Source organism: Cynocephalus volans, chromosome 7 (genome assembly GCF_027409185.1).
Source record: "Cynocephalus volans isolate mCynVol1 chromosome 7, mCynVol1.pri, whole genome shotgun sequence".
NCBI classification, from domain to species: Eukaryota; Metazoa; Chordata; class Mammalia; order Dermoptera; family Cynocephalidae; genus Cynocephalus; species Cynocephalus volans.
In genome coordinates this window covers 77695159-77719210 of record NC_084466.1, presented here as the reverse complement: position 1 = coordinate 77719210, position 24052 = coordinate 77695159, and the positions used below count along the sequence as shown (strand labels likewise).

General features: G+C 38.9%; 1 protein-coding gene across 1 annotated transcript in view; it reads right to left on the bottom strand.

Moving 5' to 3' along the window:
- The window catches only part of N4BP2L2 (NEDD4 binding protein 2 like 2), an 80647-nt gene that overhangs the window by 30622 nt on the left and 25973 nt on the right, over positions 1-24052 (bottom strand). The window lies entirely within an intron of this gene.

Here is a 24052-nt window from a genome sequence, read left to right as displayed (position 1 = left end):
GTCCTGCAATAAAAAATAGCCTGTGTGCTAAGAAGACTCAACAATTATTGTTAACCCCTATCTTCTAAAAAAGTTTACTTGTTGACATTTTTTTTTAATTAATTAATTTTTTTTTTTTTTTTTTTTTTTGTGGCCAGCCAGTATGGGGATCTGAACCCTTGACCTTCATGTTACCAAAACCATACTTCAACCATGTGAGCTAACTGGCCAGCCCTGGTGACTTTATTATTTGGTGACTTCACTATACATTTATCAGTTACAAACAGAAATGATTCCAATTTGAACTACAATATAGTGTATTGAATTTTTCTGTTTCTGTCATGTGGACCCTCGAGATTTTACTTTGAGATAATATGACTTTAAAGTTTATTATTGCCAGTAATAATAAAAGCAACTGTAAGTCCTTAAAGTTAGCATCTAGTTTATTCTTAAACTGATAGGCATAATGAAGTCATTATTTCACCAGGCAAAATTTTTTAAATGTATAAAGAGATACAGCAGCATATAGCTTTAAAATATATTAGATAAAAATTTCCAAATTAGATAATATCATCTAAATCTTCTAACACCTTCTCAAGTAAATTCTTATTACTTGAAAGCGATCGCTCCAAATATAGAAAAGACTTTTCATTTCTCCTTGACAAGATCACATCAACTTTTATATGTGTGCATATAAACCATGATTAACAAGGTAAATTAGTTCAATATTCTAACACATTACCTCCAACTCTATCAATTACGTTTTTCCTCTTCTATTACAAATCTAGTTTAATCACCAAGATTTGGTCAATAGTCTCTCTGATTACTTAAAAAAAACCCAACTTGTAGTTCATTTTCACTGCTAAGAAATTATACAATACATTTACAATATTGCTTCACATACACCCTCTGCTCACTAAGAAAAATGTACAGCTAAATACAATTAATTTTGTTATGTGGTTATATAATAAACACTAAAAAAGTTAGGCTTAGATTTTATGTTGTACAGTAATCCCCTTAATAGCTGTTTAAACCAAAATTAGGACAACAAAGGTGCTCAAATGTCACCTTCTCAAGTAAGGCCCATCCTGACACTTTAAAATTGAAAACACTACCTCCCTCCCCAGTCCTGTCCCTCTATGCACACATTCTTACCCTGAGCCAGGCACTATTTATCCTCCTTCTCCTGCTTTATTTTTGTCCTTAATAGTTATCACCTTCTAACATACCAGATTATTCACTTGTCATCTGCCACTTCTTGTAAAATTTTGTCTGTTTTGCTCCCAGCTGCCCCTCAACAGCTAGAATAGTGCCTGCGACATAGTAGGTGTATAGTTATTTGGTGACTTACACAAGTAGGTGGAAATATAATGTTTAGCCTTGTAATTAGAGTATATCCTCATTTCCCCCCCTGCTTACAACAGGAAAATACTTTCTCCAGTAGCCTCAGCTGAGACCTACTAGTGCCTCCAAGGTTGATGGGAGGCTTTCTCCTCCAGCACAGTGGCTCAGAAACTAAAAAATGAGAACAGAACCCAGACAAAGAAAATTCGTAGGTCTGGAAAGAAACTGGTGACTCTTTGATATTTTTTGGGTCTCAAATGACTCTTACCCAGTTATTAGTCATAGCAATGTTCTTCACTGTGTTTACTATGCATGTTTTACATATATTATCTCATTAAATCTTCACAACAACCCTATGAGATAGGTATTATTGACAGCCCCACCTTACAACTAGAAGACATTGAGGAGATTTAAGCAATTTTTCCAAACATCTGGTAGGTGGTAGAAGTACGGCATTTAAAGTTTGTGTTCTTAAGCATTATGCAATACAGCTCCCCCGTTCATCATGATGAATTACATGGTTTATGATGATTGCAAGTACTCATAGATTCCAACATTACTATTATTACCTGACTCACCCTGCTCCTGTTATATTGAGCAAAGATCAAATACAAAAAGGGAAAACAATTTCTGTAGAAGTACAATAAGTTCTCGTAATTTGAAATTATTAACAATGTCTTTGATGGACTAATACCAAAGAAACTTCATGTTACAAATTAGTTAAGCCAATAATCAATAGAGAAAAAGCACTATAAAAAACCCAAAAAACCCTGAAGTTCACAAAAATAACAATAAAAACTACAAAAAGTGTTACTTAGCAGAAGTTCTTCCTAATTGAATTGAGGGAGCTTTAAAAGGTACTGCATTTATTTATTTTTCATGTTATTTACTTTTTAATTTGTAAAGAAACAGTATTTATTGCTTACAATTTTGGAGGCTAGTAAGTCCAAAGTCTGGGGAACAAATATGGTGAGGGCCTTGGTGGTGGTGGCTCTACAGCGATACAGGGTATCACACAGTGGATGGCTTGGCAGGAGAGAGACTAACCTTCTCACTCTTTCTCCTTATAAAGCCATCAGAACCATGCCGATGGCCACCATTAAACCATCAATGGATTAATCCATTCACTAGGGCATGGTCTTCCCAATCTAATCACCCCTTCAAGGACCCACCTTTCAATTATCATAATAGAATTCCCCACCCTCTTAACACTGTCACAGTGGAGATTAAGTTTCTTTCTTTCTTTCTTTTTTTTTTTTTAAAGGTTTTATTTATTTATTTATTTATTATTTATTTTTTTTGTGACCGGCACTCAGCCAGTGAGCACACCGGCCATTCCTATATAGGATCCGAACCTGCAGCGCACCCTCCCGAGTGCGCCACAGGCTCGGCCTGGAGATTAAGTTTCTAATATATAGAACTTTGAGGGACATAATTCAATCCATAGCATTCCACCCCCCCACTCCCAAAGTTCACATCCTTCTCATAGGTAAATACATTTATTCTATCCCCAAAGTCTTAACTTGTTTCAACTCAAAAGTCCAAAGTCCTATCTATGAAATCAAAATAAGTTACCTACTTCCACAATACAATAGTGGGACAAACATAGGGTACATATTCCCATTCAAAAAGAGAGAAATAAGCTATAGGAAAGGGGTAACAGATCCTAAGCAAGTCCAAAACCCAGCAGGTCAGGCATCAAATCTCAAAGCTGACGAACCATGTACCTTGACTCCATGTTTGGCATCCTCTGCACTCTGGTGGGGGGGTTAGGTCCTCAAGTCCTTGGGCAGCCCCGCTCCTATGGCTTTTCCGGTCTCCAGCCACACTTTGGCTCTCCTGGGCAGGCGTTGCACACTGGTAGTTCTACAGTTCTGGGGTGTCCATGGCTCTCATGGCTCCACTAGACATGGCCCTGGTGGGGATTCTCTACTGCAATTCCAACCCCATGTTTCTGCTCAGCATTTTTAGCAAAAGCTCTTTGTGGTGACTCTGCCCCTGCCACAGATCACTTCCTGGGCCCCCAGGCTTTTCCATACATCCTTTGAAATTTAGGTGGAGACTCCCAAGCCTCTAAAGCTCTGGCATTCTGCAAGCTTGCAGATTTAACAACATGTGGACACCACCAAGGCTTCTTTCTGGCTTGTATCTTCCAAAGCTGTGGGCCCAGCCACACCTGGGTCCAATTTAGCCACAGCTGAAGCAATTCGAGGAGCAGCCAGGGTGTGAGGACAAGCATCACAATGTGGCTCTTGGAAGCGAGCCCTTGGAGGGTGCCTTGGGCCTGTTCCCCACAACCATTCTGTATCTCTAGGCCTATGGGTCTGTGATGGGAGGGGCATCTTCCACAATCTCTGAAATGCCTCCAAGATCTTTTTTCCTTTCTCTCGATAATCCCTTTCTCTCCATACTAATCTGTTTACCAAACGCTGAGCTATATCTTTGGTTTACTCTCCCAAAGACACCTTTTCACTCTTTAAATGGCCAAGCCGAAAGTTTTACAATTGTTTGCTCTCAGTTTTCTTTTTAATTATAAATTCTGCCTTTACTTCATGCCTTTTCTGCCATAAATCAGCATAGGCTATTACAAGTATCATTCAGCTTCCTGAATGTTTTGCAGCTTAGAAATTTCTTCTACAAAATACTCTGTTTCATAACTCTCAAGTTTTGCATCCCGTAGAGCTGTAGGGCATGAACAGAATGCAGCCAAGTTCCTTGCAACTCTGTAACAAGGGTGACTTCTGCTCAAGTTTCTTCCTCATTTCTATCTGAGACTTCCTCATCATGGTCTTTACTGTCCATATTTCTGTCAACATTCTAGTCACCACCATTTAACCAATCTCTAAGACGTTCCAAACTTTTCCTAGTTTTCTTGTCTTCTAAACTTTCACCAGTATCTAGGCTTTTTTTAGCCTGCTCCTCCAAATTCTTCCAGCCTCTCCCAATACCCAGTTCCAAAGATGCTTCCACATTTTCAAGTGTTTGTTATAAGCAACATCCCACTTCTCTGGAACCGATTTTCTGTATTAGTCCATCTCTGTTGCTTATAACAGAACACCTGAAACTGGATAATTCGTAAAGGAACAATATTTATTGCTTACAGTTTCAGAGGCTGGAAAGGCCAAAGTCCAGGGAACACATCTGGTGAGGACCTTGTGAGGGTGGTGGCTCTACAGCAATGCAGGGTACCAAATGGCAGATGGCTTGGCAAGAGAGAGCAGGTACTACATTTATCATGGAATTTACATATATAGAAAAAAGACATACTAGTTTGTAAGAAAAGTCTTTTTATATATCCCCAAAAGACCTAACTCTGACAACTTGAAAAGCAACAAATTAAGTACTGACTTTCTGAAAACTATAGGAAATGTGTTATATTATATACCTTAATTTTACTTCTTGTCCTAAGCCTGAAATAAAATGTGATATCTGTTCATGACCTCATATGTATATCACCTCTACTTCCTTAGGATTTAGCACTTTCAAAAGATGCTGTTTTAAACATCCCAAAACACCAAGGCAAATTTTATTAAAATCATTTTTCCGATATACTAAGTATCTTTAGGCCAGCAAGTTTTCTTATCAAAAGTTAATGATTAAAGTGAAAATGCTTACTTTCTTTCTTTCTTTTTTTTTTTTTTAAGATGACGGGTAAAGGGATCTTAACCCTTGACTTGGTGTTGTCAGCACCACACTCACCAGTGAGCTAACCAGCCATCCCTACACGGGATCTGAACCCGTGGCCTCGGTGTTATCAGCACCACACTCTCCCGAGTGAGCCACGGGCCGGCCCTGAGATGCTTACTTTCTTGTAATGTTTTTGATTAAAAAAAAATTTTTTTTTAATTAGAAAAAAAAGTGAAAATTCATTTGTATGCTATGCTTGAAAGGATACTAATACCCCTTCATATTGCAAACTTACTTTTTGGTGAATCCCATTAGTAGCCCTCACTAAGATAGCCCAATTTACTATAACTTTTCAAATTCTCAACATGTTTGACATATTTAAAAACTCACACAGCTTCGGGCCAGCCCTGTGGCTCACTCAGGAGAGTGCGGCACTGTAGCACCGAGGCTGCGGGTTTTGATCCTATATAGGGATAGCTGGTGCGCTCACTGGCTGAGCGTGGTGTGGATGACACCGAGCCGAGGGTTGCGATCCCCTTACTGGTCAAAAAAAAAAAAAAAATTACTAAGAAAAAAAAAAAACTCACACAGCTTTTGTTGTAAAATAAATTTAGCAACTATATTTCCAAACCTTTTCAAACATGAGAATAAGAAGCATCATGCCCTCAAAGAATAAAAAATTTTCAGAACTTAATGGCTTCTAAAATACAAATTTAGAATTTTGTACACTTAAAATTGGGTATTTATTTATACACATCATTTATGCAAATATAAAGCAATGATAGAAAGTAACACAATGTGTTCTTGTTTTGTAGCCCTCACTTTATTTTGATTTTTGGTGGCTGGCAGGTACAGGGATGGAACCCTGGACCTTCGTGTTATCATTACCACACTCTAACCAACTGAGCTAACCAGCCAGTCCACTGTAGCCCCTATTTTTTAACATAAAAAAACCCCACATACAATTTAGCCATTTGATAGACAACAATAATTCCACTCACTGGAAAATAGCTCATATGCCTGTTTTTAATAAATGTGTATGTCAATTTCTGCCTTTTATGTACATAAGTTACCACTAGGGTACTGAGCTGTAAAGAGTTATACCTTAAATGACTTCAAATGTTGGGAGCTACTTACTGGCTCTATTTCAACCCATGCAGTTAAGCTTTTTGAGTTATTCTACTTGCATTTTATAGTGTTTTTGTATCCTCAAATATTTTCAGGTTGTCAGATCTAATTTCTTATTCTTCTCTCTGGAACTGCCCCAACTTTCATTACCACCACGTGCTACTGCTAAAATACTTGGGGTAGGGAAACCATTAAACTAACCTCATTGGAATTTCATACAAAAAAAAATGTAAATTGCCTCAGAGAGAGGGGACTTTAAAGGGAAATTGCATAGGAATTGGGTGTGCAGAACATGTGACATCTACTTTAGCAAATCAGAGACCTCCCTCTTACTTTAGAGGTTTTAGTCCTGTTCCAAATGAAGTTCATAAGGAGTGACTATTGAATGAATGAGCTGCTCCTGTATTTGTATTCGGTGTGAAAGAGCATCTAACACCAGATCTGGAACACAGTAGGTAGTTGATCAATGAATATACATATATATATACTTTTTTTCCACACAGACACAAAAGGAGCCTAAAGGATGCACACTAAACTGTTAATCCTGCCTAGGAAGTAGACTGTAAAGGAGATAAGGAATAAAAAGAGTTTTTACTTTTGCTCCATCTTCTGTGTTAAATTTTTTTAGATCATGCTTGAACTATTTATATGTATTATATATATCCAGGTTTGCACATTATCCCCAAAAAGACAATGCAAGCATTATCAATCATTTCCACACCGTGCACTTGGGATGCTTGTCCTCACTGTGTTTCTGACAGTCACACCTGACAGTTCTTTGCCACATGAAATGTTCCGATAGAGCAGCTCCTTGTGAAAGCTGCTCAACATACTAACCACCACCTTTTCCTTCCTCATGTCATAGCTAGACGGCATGGTTTTAAGTCATGCTTCAGAGTACCCCTATAGACTTTTTCCTTTCCTGCTTGCAGTTCTCCACTTTTTGATTTATGACTTTTTACCTCTTAAGAAGATCCTATCACACATATTGCCAGTGGACTTGTGATCCAGAATCTACAACCTTTTCAGTGGGCTGGCAGCATTCCTAGACCTCACCAGTAGCTTTATGTTTCCCTTTAATATTAAGTTTCAAAAGAGAAACTCTAAAGAGTTGAATCTGTGGTGGGCCCAAGTCTATGGCCGTCAAGGTCAGACAATGCCATTCTTCCACAGACTTTGGATTTTCCTTTTTTAAGAGAGATGGTTCACACCCATATTCTGGCTGACTTCCTTGATGCAGTTTTCACTTCTCTATCCATGCATCACTGTGTTGCACAAGTAGAAGAATTAAGTGTTGACTTTCAGTTGTGTAAAAGTAATGAAAACCATGGGCCGGCCCTGTGGCACACTCGGGAGAGTGCAGCACTTGGGAGCACAGCGGCGCTCCCGCCGCGGGTTCGGATCCTATATAGGAATGGCTGGTGCACTCACTGGCTGAGTGCCGGTCACGAAAAAGACAAAAAAAAAATAAAAATAAAAAATAAGAATAAAAAAAGTACTATAAAAAAAAAAAAAAAAGTAATGAAAACCTTACCTATGTATAGTACATTCATGGTTTATAATTGGTACCTGATCACAATGTTCCTTAGACTTTTATCATCACCCAATATCACCATATTCATTCAACAAAAGTTTATAAAATATTATGCAACTTCTAGTTTCTTGATGACTGAAGAACTCAGGATTCTGGGTATTTGGTGAGTTGGATAAGTCCCCTGGCCCCTCAACACCCAAATTATAACAAAGTCACTTGTCAAGTTTTACTAAAATGCTGAATGTGGGTACAAAATCAAGTAACTAAAACTGAGCTTATTTTCAATCCTGCTGTTTTTAACATCTAAAATAAGAAGGAAACCATGCTTCATATAACTGCCTTAGAATCTCCAAGAATTTATCTCAGTAGCCAACTTGGCAACTGACAAGGATTTAAACTTATTGATAAACTATTAAACACTGCAAGCTAATGTTACTGATTTTTGGCATAGGAAAGCAATGACTGAAAGGCATGAGTTGTGGATGCTAGTCCTGGTCCTTCCACTGACTGCGGGTAGTAAGTTATTTTACCTCTTTGGACCTTACTTTCCTCATCCATAAAATGTGAGATTCGAGTGAGATATCCTATAAATCCCTTTCAGCCCCAACATCCCATTTTTTAGCATGCTCAATACTGTCAAGTAGAAACCAATAATATGTTTAGTATTTTTTACAGAATACAGAGTATCCATAAATAGCATCTCACTAACATTCATAGTATTCGCAGGAGAAAATAAAAAGTCATCTTTATATGCAATATGAGTTATGAACTGGGACAGCAACTTACAAAAGGTCACAAAACTGTAGCATAATGAGAACAATGATCCTAACTACCTGATTGTGATTGCAGTATTCTATTCACTTCTACTATCTTTGTTGCTGTATTGCTATACTTAGAAATGCGTTTTAACTTTTCTTACCCCCAATTAGCCAATTTGCTCTCTAATGTACTCAAACTTAACTGCTCAATTTTTTACTGCTTGATCTCCACAAATTCTCTTTCCCCTTCAGTTCTAGCATTAGAATAATAACCAATCATACTTTCTCATCTGTTTCCTAAGGACATGCCTTAAGGTTCAAGGTACAGTATTTCTCTGATTTTCTACATTATTTCTATTAATTTTCTATATAAATTTTAACCACATAGAAACTCTATCAATACTATCTCTACATCCATCAATATCTGCTTGAAGCCTGTATCTTTAAACAGATCCAGTACACCCAAGCATCAAGTGACTGAAAAAGACACCAGAGATTCTTTGTACTATTTGCGACAATGATTTTGGAACTTCTTCCCTCAGTGGTTGTTCTCTCACTCTCTTTTAGAACTCCAAAGCTCTTAGTCCTTGAAATCAATTAATAAAATTGGTTTCCCAAGTTCTCTAAAGACGCTGGCTTGAACATCCCTTCTGCATCTTTCCACTTCTGACTTCCCCAAGCAGAATATCCTGCTCTGGCTGTGGTCTCCAAGACCTAAGTCCTATCACTAGCCTGTCTGGCCAGAAACTCAACTAAGTCCCTTTGATCCCACCTCCTCTGCACAAGTTTTCAGATTTTTCCCTAAAACCAGCAGATATATAGACACACCAACTGTTAATTCAACATGTACAAGTGAGAGGCCACATTCTATGCCCTGTACCTAGGAAAGAGGTTGAGGGTGCAAATCCAATCACTTCCAGCTAATAGAAGGCGCTATTCACCTAATACAAGGTGAGGGAGGTGCTATTTACCTAATACAAAGCACTCTTGTCTCACAGTCTCTCTGGAACTCAACCTATCCCAGAAAAGAATTAGGAGAAAACTGGAGAAAGTGCACAATTTTTTCATGTATATACAAACTGCCATGGATACTCAGGAATCCATGAGTCTCAGACCTAAAAGGGCTAATATTCAGTACTTTTTTGTGGCCTCACAGTTTGTTAAAATACTGAAATTCTTACCATTTGGCAAATAGTGTCCTGAGCCCTTTCCTAATCCTGCAGCTCAGCACCTTCCCCAGGACCCCCACTGACCCATCAACTTACAGGTTAATGACTTGCACTCCAAAAGACCCACAGGTTCCTTCTCTAGCACAGTAACCAGCCTCCATTCTGACTGGTTAGTACCTATGCAATCGACTTCCCCAAAATTGTGCCTCCTAGACACTGTCTTTGGCTCCCTTGGGGACTCCCAAGGGCTAGCCTGTGCTCTTCCTGACTTCCCCACCCAAACCTCGGGACACTCAAGTGGGACTTGACAGGAACAGACCTAGCACTAGCCAGTCCAGCAATCAGCCAACCAGTTCCTGTTCTTTCATGTCTCCTCGGCCAGAATTTGCCTGGAACCCAGCAGGAGATATGCTACCAGTGTCAGTGGAATGGGACCATGGCAGGCAAACATCAGGTGCCCTTTTGGCCTCCTGAGGCTGTGACTACTCACCACTGATTGCCCAGAGTTGTCTTCATATGGTTACTGGTGGGAACTGCAGTCTCCTAAGCATTTTCAATGAGGCGGCCAGGAAGAGCTAGCTGGCAAACTGGCCCACCATACCCCATACAAACTATCATATAATTTGAATATTACCTCTGCAAAAAGGCATATGTAACTAAGATACTTCTGGTTTTCTACATATCTGACAAATCTGAGGACTTAACCCTGGTAAGAAAGTCAAAGATACTTGTTGACTATGCCAAGTAATGGGACAGTTAGCTGATATGCCACTAAATTCCAAATTCCAACCGCATATTCAAGAGCCATTTTTTTTTTTTTTTTTTTTGTCTTTTTTGTGACTGGCACTCAGCCAGTGAGCGCACCGGCCATTCCTATATAGGATCCGAACCCGCGGTGGGAGCGTCGCTGCGCTCCCAGCACCGCACTCTTCCGAGTGCGCCACGGGCTCGGCCCAAAGAGCCATTTTGTAATGATTCCCCATTCTTGAATCTGTCAGCTACCCTAAGAATATGGATTCTGACCTAATAGCATCTTCTCACTATTCTTGCCTATGACTTGACAGTCCAGTCCAATTTAGGGTAGGTGGGGTTAGGCAGGAGTGGGTGAGGAGTCCAGACAAATTGAAGTGGACTCATGATTCTTGCAGACAAACAAGGTCTTTTTTAATCAAGAAAAAAGAGGGGCTTGAGTAAGTGACACACTTGGTAACCTGATATCCCTGTCAAATGGGTATATTCACTTTCAGGGTGAGGTTCAAGTCTTTGAAAATACAGAGAGAGAAATAGGAGTTCAGGAGAAACCTGTCTTTCCCTTACAAATGCTGCTGCTTTTTAATAGGGGGAAACAAAAACAAAAACAAAAAACAAGGAACTCTGGCTCTACCAGGACCAGGATAGCCTGTAGAAGGGCTAACCATTCTACTACTCATCTTTGTCTAGCCAATTCAGAGAGGCCTCATTGCTCCAAAGTTTTTAGTGTCTTCTAACCTATACACTACATGGTTGAAATGATCCAACTGATTCTGTTACATGATCTGGAAAACCAGGTGTTTTAGTCTGTTTTGTGTTGCTATAACAGAAATACCTGAGACTGAGTAATTTATAAAGGAAAGAGGTTTATTTGGCTTACGATTCTGGGACAGCTGCATCTGGCGTGGGCCTCAGGGTGCTTCTACTCATGGCGAAAAGTGGCAGGCAGCCGGCAGGTACAAACAGATAACATGGCGAAAGGAAGCAAGAGAGAGAGAGAAGGTGCCAGGGTCTTTTTAAGCAATGAGCTCTCGTGGGAACTAATACAGCAAGAACTCACTCATTAATCCCCCTGCCCCCAGGGAGAGCATTAATCCATTCATGAGGGATCTGCCCCCATGACTCAATCAGTTTCCAACTCTGCCACATTAGAGATCAAATTTCCACATGAGTTTTGGAGGGGACAACACATCCAAACTCTATCACCAGGCAACAACAGAAGTCACTCCACCTGGAAAGATGTTCTACCCCAAATCCTTTGTTAACCCTCTAGTCACCAATAAAATTGAGACAAATAATCAAAATTGAGCAACCAGGAGATGGCTAAACATCACCTACTCCTGACCCAGGCCAGAGCCACCCTGGAGTGGTTCCCAAAGAGCAGAATGGTGGCAGGGAAACGGAGGAGACTGCACTATCAGAATGGCCAGATGCACCTACTGGTAGAGCAAACCCCACACAAATTTTATGCCTTTGCCAAAACACTGCTCTGATAGGCTGCCTCTGGCCACTCAAGTTATTCAACAAACTTGACATAATATTTTGTGGCCTCCCAATTACTGAAATGTCCACAGATGTTTCCTTCTTTCTATTGCTATTCTGTCAGCATGTTCCATACCATAGAGTACTACTCAAAGTGTGGTCCATACTAATGACAGTCCACAAATGGTCTGCTACCAGCCCACAACAAGATAAGTATAGAAATTAAAAGTAAGTTTTTAAAAAGACTTTTATAGCAATTTGACAGACTAATTTTTAGGTCTGTTAAATTTAATAATAAAATATTTGGCCTATATTTAAATTTTTTTTCTAGTAATTCAATTTTTTTTTAGTTCTTTACCAAAGTATCAGACTGTGATAGACGGGAAATTTTAACAAATTTGTCTTTCACAACAAATAGTCTGAGCAGTACCTATTTTAAATGAATGTGATTATGGCATAGCTCTGCTGAAATCTCTTGTGTGATTCCCACTACCTGCAAGACAAAGTCTAAGTTCATTAACATGGTGTTTCCACAGTCTTGATCTGGCCCCTGACTACTTCTCTAGAGCAGAGATTGCCAACCAGTGTGCTTGGCAATGCCTCAAATAGGTGACAGATAAGACCACCAAGGAGAGCCTGTGGCAGTTGGAGGTCCTAAGGTATAGGACCAGTAGTCTTAGGAACTTACTAAGTTCCTAAGTTTTAGTCATCTACTCCAACATCTTCTACAAATTTTGTTTTCTGTATGTGACATAAAATGGAAAAGGCTGAGAAGCACTGATGCCTGGAGATATCTCCCACTACATCATACACCAAATGTTCTGTTCCAACAATGAAAGCCCGCCCTTCCCTCACATACTCAATTTTGTATTTCCAGCTCAGACCTCTCCCTTGAACTCTGAACATATCTGACATCTCCCTTTGGATGCCTAGAAGGCATCTCAAACTTAGTAATGTACAAAACTAAATACCTTATTTTCCTTTCCAAATATGCTCTTCCTCACTGAACTGCAATTCCACCTTCCTCTCTCATATCCATTATCTGATCCATTCAGCAGATTCTTTCAGCTCTAGTTTCAACTACTTCTCACCACTTCTACCACCTGATTGAAGTCACAATAACCTCACTTGGATTACTGCAAAATCTACCTAACTAATCCCTGCTTCCAACCTGTTTCCCTACAATTGATTCTCAAGACAACAGCCAGAGTTGACTTAAATGTAACTAAAATCATAAGTCAGATCATGTTATCCCTTACTCAAAACTTCCCAAGGGCTTCCCATCGCAAGCAGAGTAAAATCCTAGTTCCTTCAATAATTTACAAGGGCCCATATTATCTGCTTCCTTATTGCTCTTTGAGCCCCCTCTCCTCCTTTGCCCTTTGCTCACTTGGCTCCAGCCAAACTGACCCCCTCGCTATTTCTTGACCGCACCAAGCACAGTCCCATCTCGTCAAGGCCTTCACTTACAGAATCCTCTGCCTGGAATGCCCTTCCCACACTGCTCTGTTTGCTAATTCACTCTTTCACTTTCTTCACATCTCTGCTCAAACTTTATCTTATCAATCAGGCCTTTACGAATCACCCCAGGTAATGTGGCAGTCATTCTCCTAAGCCCCACTCTCCTTGTCCAATTACTGCTGCTTCATTTTTCCCCATAGCACTTATCATCGTGTGACCTATCACACATAGTCAGCCCTCCCTAACTGCGGGTTCTGCAACCATAGATTCAACCAATCTCGGATCAAAAATATTTCGAAAAAAGGGCTGGCCAGTTAGCTCAGTTGGTTAGAGCACGGTGCTAACAGAAAGGTCCAGGATGTGCCTCTGTACCGGCCAGCTACAAAAAAAAAAAAAATTCGGGATTAAAAACCCATAAAAGGGCTGGCCGTGTAGCTCAGCTGGCTAGAGCACAGCTTTATAACCCCAAGGTCAGGGTTCTCATCTCCATACTGGCCAGCCACACAAACACACACCAAAAAAAAAAAAAAAAAACGTAAAAAATAATAAAATAATACAAATTTTTAAAAATACAGTATTAACAACTATTTACATAAAATTTACATTGTATTAGGTATTATAAGTAATCTAGAGATGATTTAAAGTACATATGAGGAGGTACATAGGATATATGCAAATACTATGCCATTTTATATCAGGAACTTGAGCATATGGAATTTGTGGGAGGGTCCTGGAATCAATCCCCTGTGGGATACCGAGGGAAAACTATACTTACTTTATCCATTTAGAGTCTGCTTCCCTAACTGACTGGAGGAAGGCAGAGGCTTTGTCTATTTTGTTCACTACTATATCTCTATCACCTAGAACAATGCCTAGCAAACAGTAGGCACACAAGAAATATTGTTGCATGAATAAATAGATTACTGTTTCCTTTGTCTTAGCTTCTGATCATTCAGGTGCTACTTCCCATGGCCCATTTCCCATATTCTTCTTCCTTACTAATTCCCACTTTTGTACTAAGCTTAGGCATCAACTCCTACAGGAAGCCTTCCCTGAACCTGCCCCTCTACTTTTCACTCACTGACTACTAATCCATTAACTTTGTGGAAAAGTAACTTCACTGCTACACATTCATGCAGATAACAAAATTTTAATACTTCTTACTACTGGTTCATATTTCTCAACCTTATTCCTCCAACCAGAAAACACCATTCCAACTCTACTACTACGGGTTCCATCGGTTGCTACCCTATTGCACTAAGCACTTCTATTACATTACTGCATAGATTGTCCTTAGAGTCAAGATACACCTAAAATACTTAGGAAAAAATAAAGCACTCTGATATATACTAAGCAAGACATTGCAAACAGAAAGTTTGTTTTCCATACTTCTCATATTCTCATGATTGCCAATGCTAAAAGGCTTCTTCTTGGGCCTATTCAAAATTAATACCGGGCTTGCCATTTAGTTCACTTGGGAGAACGTGGTGCTGATAACACCACGGTCAAGGGTTTGGATCCCCAAAGCAGCCAGCCACTGAAAAAAAACCCAAAAAAACCCAAAACAAAAACCAAAGTCAATCCTTCACTATATGGACTTCAGTCTCTATTCTATACCTTGGCTAAGCCCTTACATCCTGAGATAAGGAGTCACAGTGGAAATTTTCCCAAGCTTACTTCCTCCTGTCCCCCCTCCCACCACGACCAACCTTCATACATTTCAAGGACAGTCAACATAAAGCTCTTGTTCAGGGCAGGAAAGGAAGACAAGAAGCTTGTAGTCCAACTCTTTACCTTAAAATCAGTCTAATCCCTCACCAAGAAACCATACAGAAAACAGCCAGGAAAACAAGCCTTGAACATCCCAACACAATTGATAGCAACGGTCTAGTATCGTCCTGTGTACCCAGCCTTGTTCAGTTCCATTTTAGTTCCTGGCTCCTGACTCTGTCTCCCAGTTTACTATGCCGTTGTCTCATATTTGCTGACTAAACTTACGTTTCCCCAGCATAATCTTTGGTGTTTTCTGAAACTTCTAGTTAGAATACACTTCAGCTCGTTTTACTACTGGCTGCCCTGGGCAGGATGATACCTAAGCTTCAGCCCTGGAGACCTACTATGGGCTCTGTGCCTTCAGCAGGTCTACCTAGCTCCTAAAAGGGGAGAATTCATGGTTCCACATCAATTCCATACCACAGCAACTAATCTACATCTTGCTTGAAAAGCCTCAAAGACCAATTATTTAACTAATTAAAAACAGATGAGGTGCATTTTCTTCTAATTTCCTTTCTCCACTGAAACTATCAATCTTGCCTGGAAGATCATTTTTCTGTAAATAATTGTTTCTAAATAAGCAATGAATCAAGAACAACAGTATGAAATTAAAAACTTAGAGTTTTGGGGGGGGGAGGGGGTTTGTAGCTGGCCAGTAAGAATTCATCATTCTTTAAAACAAACAAATGCAGTAACAGTAATTATATCTTAAAATAATTCAAACTGCTCCCCTTCCCTCCAACATGTGCCCTCCTCCCCTCTGAATCTTGTGCAATCTTCCCTAGCTGCATTATAAAATAGAAAGCTGACATACATTCAAACTAATGTTCCCTTCCCATCTTCAATGACTCATTTCACAGGAGCCCTGGCCTCAATTAACTAACCATTTCACCTAACTGCTGATAGGCTATCACTGTTAATTGAACATTACACAGAAATTTATGTATAAAAAAATAAGGGAAAAGATGTCTCCATAAAAACAAGAGATGGTCAGTTGGTCAGAGTGCAACCTCATAACACCAAGGTCACAGATTCGGATCCCCATACCAGCCAGCCACCAAAAAAAAAAAAAAAAAAAAAAAAAAAACCCCACAAGAGATGGGACAAAAAGGCTTACTACTTTTGTTAAGCTTGACATTAAAAGAACAAGAACAAAAAAACCCAATTCTTCTTTTGGGCTGGCCAGTTAGCTTAGATGGTTAGAGCACGGTGTTGTAACACCAACGTCAAGGGTTCAGATCCCCTTACAGGCCAGCCAGCCAAAAAAAAAAACTTCTTTTCTTTTTCTTTTAAAGAAATGGGTTCTTGCGGGCTAGCCAATACAGGGCTCTGTAAAACTAACCCTACCAAATTTGTCAGTAAAAACAGTAATATCAACTTGATTGGATCAAACCAACAGTCCATACAACATAGGTGAAAAGATCTTAACTGTATTCATGATAAAAAGGCACACGCATCATCACAAATTGTTTTGAGCTCTTCCACAGGTTAACTCCTATCTATGCTGAGGAACATGCACATCTTTGACAAATTTAATAACCAAAAAATCAAACTTTATCCTTCTAGACCTCTCACTGCATTTCTAACAAGTACAAAAATCATCTGGTTTGTTTCTTTCTCTGACCATCCCTTGTGTATATCAAAAATAAAGAGGTGAAATCACCTCAAGGCAAACAAAATCACAGAATTCCAAGGCTCCACTAAGAGCTATTTCAGCTGAAACTCTAATATACTCATCTCCCTTAATCCATCCAACAACCCTATGCTATAGATTACCTTCATTTAATTTGAAGAAAAGTTTCAGAAAATTAAGTGACTTGTACAAGTTAGATCACAGTCAAAACTGCAAGTTAACTTCAAATCCTGTAATTTCAAAATTTCAGATTCCTAAATTGGAAGTTTTTGTCTCCCCTTGCCCTTCACAACAATCCCAGAGATACCTCCAAGAAACAGTTTAAACCTACAGAGCTCACTTTCTCTTTGAACACCTGCAGTGTCAAGCAACCTACTATATATTTCTTAATGAAACACATTCCATTTTCAGAAAGCTTTGGATATTCAAAGTCACTGAAAGTATTTATATTGCACTAATCTGCCTCAAAATGCTTGTGGAACAAAGCAAGATTTAATTAAAGTAGTATAACATCTATACTACTGTTGCTTCTTAAATTTGGCACCAGAAATAACTTCTTGGGGTATTCATTCAGGCATCAAACATGTATCAAGTGTTTATTGTGTTCAGCATTAAGCCAGACCCTGAGGATATAAAGATAAACATGACATAGTCTCTGCATTCAAAAACCTTAGTCCCACAAAAGCAAGACTAGTCCATGTTCTCTGTGAGAGCTATCAGGTTCCCACCATCTTCCCTTCAGTAAGCTAGACATTCAAGAGTAGGAGGCTTACCTTATTAACTTTATTTTCTCACCACTAACATGTAGAAGGATTGCAATAAATATACAATGCAAGTCTAGATTATGAGTAAACAATTCCTTAAAACTTAAGCTAATTTTTTAAGCAGTATAAAGGATATAGGACTACAAGTTAATTTTATCACTAATTCCACACAATTTACTCACTTGTAGTAGTCAAATTATAGACCAAAAGTTACAAAAAGGTAAAACCATCCTACTTGAAGTAGTCAAATTATAGATCAAGAGTTACAAAAAAGTAAAATCATCCTTGTAATCTTCACAGAGAGTAATTGCAACTTGTAGTAATGGGGATGCTGATAGTATTGCTTTGATCATCACATCTTGGGCACAGGTGGTGACAGTCAGCTTTGTACCCCAAGAATATGCATAGTCAATAAAAAATATATAGAGATTTTTTTTTTAATTTTAGATTTCTATTGCTAGTATACAAAAGTACAATTGATTAAACTCATTGATGGGTACCAGTGGATTTTAGTGAATCTCTTCCAATTTTTTATATACAACTTAATGTCTTCTGCAATAAAAGACTGTCCTACTTTTTCTATTAAAAAAAAAAAAAAAAAAAAAACTTGTAATCTTGTCCAAGAATTCTGAACATGTAGTCCATGGATGGACTTCAGGGGATATATAAAATTACAGAAATTCTTGGAAAGAATATATAGCAGATGGATTAGGACCTACAATTAAAAAGAACCACTGGTTTAGTCAAATGCCTTCAATTCTACACATAAAGGAACTGCTGAAGAGAAGGAAATGTCTCACAAATGCCTCTCAACTAGCTAGTTTAAGAGCTATGTATTAATTTGCAAGGGTTCCCATGACAAAAGTACCACAGACTGGGTGACTTAACAGAAATTTATTTTCTTACACTTCTGGAGGCTAGAAGTCCAAGATCAAGGTGTCAGCAGAAGTGGTCTCTTCTTAGTCCTCTCTCCTTGGCTTTTAGATGGCCATCTTCCCCATCATCTTCCCTTTGTATGTTTTTGTGTCCTAATCTCTTATAAGGACAACAATCATACTGAACTAGGGCCCACCCATATGACCTCATTTTATCTTAAAATGAGGCCCTGTCTTTAAAAGCCCTATCTCTAAATACAGTCACATTCTAGGTACTAGGGGTTATGATTTCAGCAGATGAATTTAGGAGACACAATTTAGCTCATGACATCCTGTCCTCTGGTCCCCCAAAATTCATGTCTTTCTCATATGCAAAATATAGTCACTCCATCCCAAAGTCTTAACCCATTCCAGCATCAACTCTTAATTCCAAAATCTCATCTAAGTATCACTTAAATCAGGTATGAGAGAACTCAAAGTATAATTCATCCTGTGGCAAAATTCTTCTCCAGCTGTGAACCTATAAAACTAGACAAGTTATTGCTTATTCAAAATATAATGGTGGGACAGGCATAGGATAGACATTCACATTCCAAAAGGCAGAAATGAGAAAAAAGAAAGGGGTAAGTTATCAAGGCAAATTTCATTAGATTTTAAGGCTCAAGAATAATCCTCTTTGGCTCAATGCTCCATCTTCTTGGCTGACAAGGGCGGTAGTCCTGCCTTTCTGGCCCATCAGTGTAGCAGCCCGCCCTCTGATCCCTTGGGCTTGGGTCCTCTGTTCCCATGGTAGCAGGGACAGCCCTGTTGACCTGAGAAATTGCCTACGGGATCACTCTTCCTTTTTTTTTGAAGGGTAACATGTTCATAGCCAGATAGCTCTTTTGACCCATCTTGTAAAATCCATGAAGTCTGACAGCCTTCCTTCATTTTGTCCCATCTATGTCCCCTTCAGTCTCAAATGGCAGCATTTCCACTGATATAACCCAATCCCTATTCTTGGCTTCTGCTAGTTTCTGCTGAGATGGCTGACTGGAACCTCAAGTCACATATCCATAATCTCCTTAGCAAACAGTTGTCCAGCAACAACCTTGATGTTGTCTCCAGAAAAGGCTAATTTTTTGCAGTACAAATAGACAGAGAATTTTCCAAATCTTCAAGTCTGGTTTCTTTTGGCTTAGCAATTCCTTCTTTGATTTCTCTTTCTCCTCTCACATTTTACTATAAGCAGCAAGGAGAAACCAGGTCACATCTTTAATGCTTTGCTTAAAAATCTCAGCTAATATCAAAGACTATCACTTACAAGTTCATCTATTTTCCACAAAACACCAGAACACAATTTGGCTAAGTTCTTTGCCACATTATAACAAGGATCACTTTTCCTCCAGTTTCCAACACACTGCTCATTTCCAGCTGGCCAGTGAGCTCACTTGGTTAGAGTGTGGAGGTAGTAACACCAAGGTCAAGGATTCAGATCCCCACACCAGCCCAGCAACCCCACCCAGAAAATAAAATTCCTCATTTCCCCTTGAGATCTCACCAGAAACACCTTCAATATTCATATTTCTACCAATCTTTATTCATAATAATATATGTATATCTCTAAAATGTCAGAAGTTTTCTCTACAGTTCTCCTCTTTTCTAAGCCCTCACCAGAATCACCTTCAATGTCCAGATTTCTACCAACAATCTCTTAAAGGCAATAGACTTTTTGTAACGAACAACTCTTTTGGCCTCTACCCATTATTTCATTCTAATGCCACTTCCACATTTCTAGGTATTTGTTACAGGAGCACCCCACTTTCCAGTACCAAAATCTGTTATTAGTTTGCTAGCGCTGCTGTAACAAAGTACTACAGACTGTGTGACTTAAACAATAGAAATTTACTTTTTCACACTTCTGGAGGGTAGAAGTCCAAGATCAAGGTGTCAGCAGCCTTGGTCTCTTTTAAGTCCTCTCTCTTTGGCTTGCAGATGGCCATTTTCCTCAGTGTCTTCATATGTCTGAGTCTGTGTCCCAATATCCTCTTCTTATAAGGACACCACTAATATTGGATTAGGGCCCTCCTATGATCTCATTTTATCTTAGTTACCTCTTTAAATGCCCTATCTCCAAATATAGTCAGTCACATTCTACATACTAGAGGTTAGGACTTTGAAATATGAATTGGGGGAGGGGGGCATGATTCAGTCCATAACAAGCTGGAATTACTCATATTCACTTATTAGATGAATACTAAGTACTACTCTTTCCCAGACACCATACCATGGTAGCAGATGACCACGCAATGGTGAGCAAAATAGGTACAATCCCTGACTCCTGGAGCCTAAAAATAATGGGGAAAAAATAATCGTATATGAATGAATAAAGAAAAAGCACATGAGGGCATATAGGATGCATTTTGGACCTCACCAAACCTGCTATATCCAAAAAGTCTTCCTTGAAGAGCTCAACTCTGAGGGATGAATATGGAAGGGGTGTGTGCACACATAACTTTTCAGGAAGGAACAGCATAGCACATTGAGGTCATTGAGAGGTAGCCAGTAGGGCTAGAGTAAAACAAGTGAGAAGAGAAATAAAATATGAAATTGGATAGGAAGGCAGGGTGACATTTGTCTTAAATTATGGCTTTTGGTCTTTACCATAAGAACAATGGGAAGCAATTCAAAGATTTTAAGCATGATCATACTTTCACTTTACTTTTTTTTTTTTTGTGACCGGTAAGAGGAGCGCAACCCTTGGCGTGGTGTCGCTCGCACCACGCTCAGCCAGTGAGCGTACCAGCCATCCCTATATAGGATCTGAACCCACAGCCTCAGCGCTCCTAGCGCCGCCGCGCTCCCAGCGCTGCACTCTCCCGAGTGAGCCACAGGGTCGGCCCATACTTTCACTTTAAAAAGATCATTCTGACACAAAGGGGACAAAAGAAGCTTCTAAAGTACTGGTAATTTTCTATTTCTTGACCTGAATATTGGTTATATGGATATGTTCACTTTGTGAAAATTTGTTGAATGATGGCAGTCAAATATGGAGAGACAGTTTCAAGAGATATTCAGGTGGCAAAACCCATAGAACAAATTTGATGGATTGAGTATGAAGGGTGAAAGAAGGTATCACAGAAGATTCCCAAGTTTCTAGCTTGCAGAAATAGATGGTAGATAGATCCATTCACTGTGACAGGAAATCTGGTTTAGATTTTGTGGACATAGCTATGAACAAAATAAGTTCTCATGAATCTCATATGCTAGTTCAGGAAGACTACCAACAAATCAATAATAAATAACTTCAACTACAAGTACAGTAAACAAAACAAAACAGGGCCATGTAATACGGTGACAGGGTTGGGGGCTACTTTAGATTGGAATAGTCAGGAAAGGCCTCCCTGTGGAGGTGACACTTCAGGTGAAACCTGAATGTTGAGAAAATGCTAGGCATAGGAAGAGTAGAAGAGAACAGCATTCCAGGGAGAGAAAATAGCTAGTGCTTAGAAAGGACAAGATTAGTATGTCTGAAGAACAACAAAAAGACCAGTATATATGGGATGCAGTAAATGAAGACTGGAGCAAGATAGGGTTAGGGAAGAAGCCAAGGACCAGACTATGTAGAGTTTAAGTACAGAGTGATATAATTTATGGTAGAGGGTTTGTTTTTTTTTTTAATTTTTAATTGCAGACTACTGTAGTTGTTCTGTGGATATTATAGGGTGGTAAGGATAAAAGTGGGGAGACTACTATGTCCAAGTGAGGAATGATGAGATCACACAGGGAAAGATGAGTAAAAATAGAAGATTGTCTAGAACTGAAACTTAAGGAGCTACCTACAAAAATCAAAAACCAAGAGGAGGAGAAGGCAGCAATAAGACTGAAAAGTGCTAAAGAGATATGAACAAAAACCATTATGTCAAAGAAGCCAAATAATACGAGCAGTGAACAATGCTCATCAATGCAAAGGAACATTCCACAGACCTCAACAATCAATTTATAGGATGATAGGGACAGAACCTAAAATGGAATTGGTTGAATATTATCAGTGAGAGATGAGGAAAAAGAGAGAATGGGTGTGGATAGTTCTTTAGAAAAATTCGGCTATAAATGAATTTTGTAAAAGAGGAACTTTTAGAGACAAAGCACTAGATTATGTTTAAATGTTGATGGGAAATACTCAGGAAAGAAGACAGCTTACATCAGAGGGTGCTATCCCCTTTCCTGAAACAAGAGGGAAAGGATGGACACAAATGGAAGTGGAACTCAGATTGCCTGACTCTTACAACAACATATTTTTTGCACTAAAATCATGCTATGGACGTTTTGAAAACTGTCCTAAGTAGGGCAACAAAACAAACAAAATATTATTTTTCAAATAAATAAAGGATAATTATGCAAGGATATGCATCAGTACCAGCTATTCTTTTTGTTTGTTTTGGGTTTTGGTGGCTGGCTAGTATGGGGATCCGAACCCGCGACCTTGGTGTTACAAGGCTGTGCTCTAACCAACTGAGCCAACTAGCCAGCCCCCAGCACCAAATCTTCTTTATTGTTGAACAAAGATAAATGAATTCAAACTAAAGAGATTCAAGAGCTTGTTTTTAAAAATAGTTCCACTTAGGATCACAGTTCTTTGGAAGAAGGGTTCTGAAAACTGATTATAAACTTTTTGTTGGACCACTTTAAGATTAGAATAAATACCTTGAGTATTTTTCTCATATCATCTGAGAATACTTATGTAAAGTAGCAAAGCAAAAACTTAGAAAATAATCTCAAAATGACCCTAAAAGAAATGGATACTCAAAAGCCTCAATGTCACTCTACTTACCTACATTCTAGGATTTAAATTCTTGATCAAAAATCACAATCTAAAGACTGCTGGTAAGGTTAAAATCTGGAACAAAAGGCTCTACACCAAGTTTAAACGGGTGAGCCTTCCTATCTGCTGGTTTGAACACCCTTTCCCTTAGCAAGTATCAAGCATGCCTAATTCATGCTCCAGCTCCATGTTTACTATATTACCAACTGCCCTATAAAGTTGTTCTATTTTGATCAATAACAGTTCCTTAATATCCAAAGGTTGTTGACTGTTTTAGAAGAATATTGGGTCTAATATTCAAAACAAATATTTACTGACTTCTGTTAAAGGACAAAGCTCCAAAAACACAGTGTGTTTGTGGCACTTAAATTCTTAAGAAAATAAGATAATCTTTCTTAATACCATAGCTTCTACTGATCTTTATTTTTTTCATCTTATTTTTTTAAAAAAGATGACCAGTAAGGGGATCTTAACCCTTGACTTGGTGGTGACAGCACCACACTCTCCCAAGTGAACAAACTGGCCATCCCTACATAGGGATCCGAACCCGTGGCCTTGGTGTTATCAGCACCACATTCTCCCAAGTGAGCCACGGGGTAGCCCTCTACTGATCTTTAAATAGCAAAGGGAAAATGGGAAGGGAGAAATATCACTTTTGACTACTATCCCTCTAGCCTTAATAATTTCTTTCCTATCATTCCTTAGAATTTTAAAAATAGTTTTTCTCACTATTTTTAACTAATTCAAAATGTCTAGCCCAGGGCTCCTATCACATTTACTGAAAATACTTCAATTTGCTTATATTTTAAATAAAATGTTTTAACTGCATCTTTGCCCAGTGGTACATTGCATATTCCTATAATCTCAATACCATCATGTACTTTCCAGTTTCTTGATCTGAAAACTATCTTAATCTATTCATGAAATGAATGCCACTTCTTCTTTCATGAAGTCTTTTCTATTCTAAACAA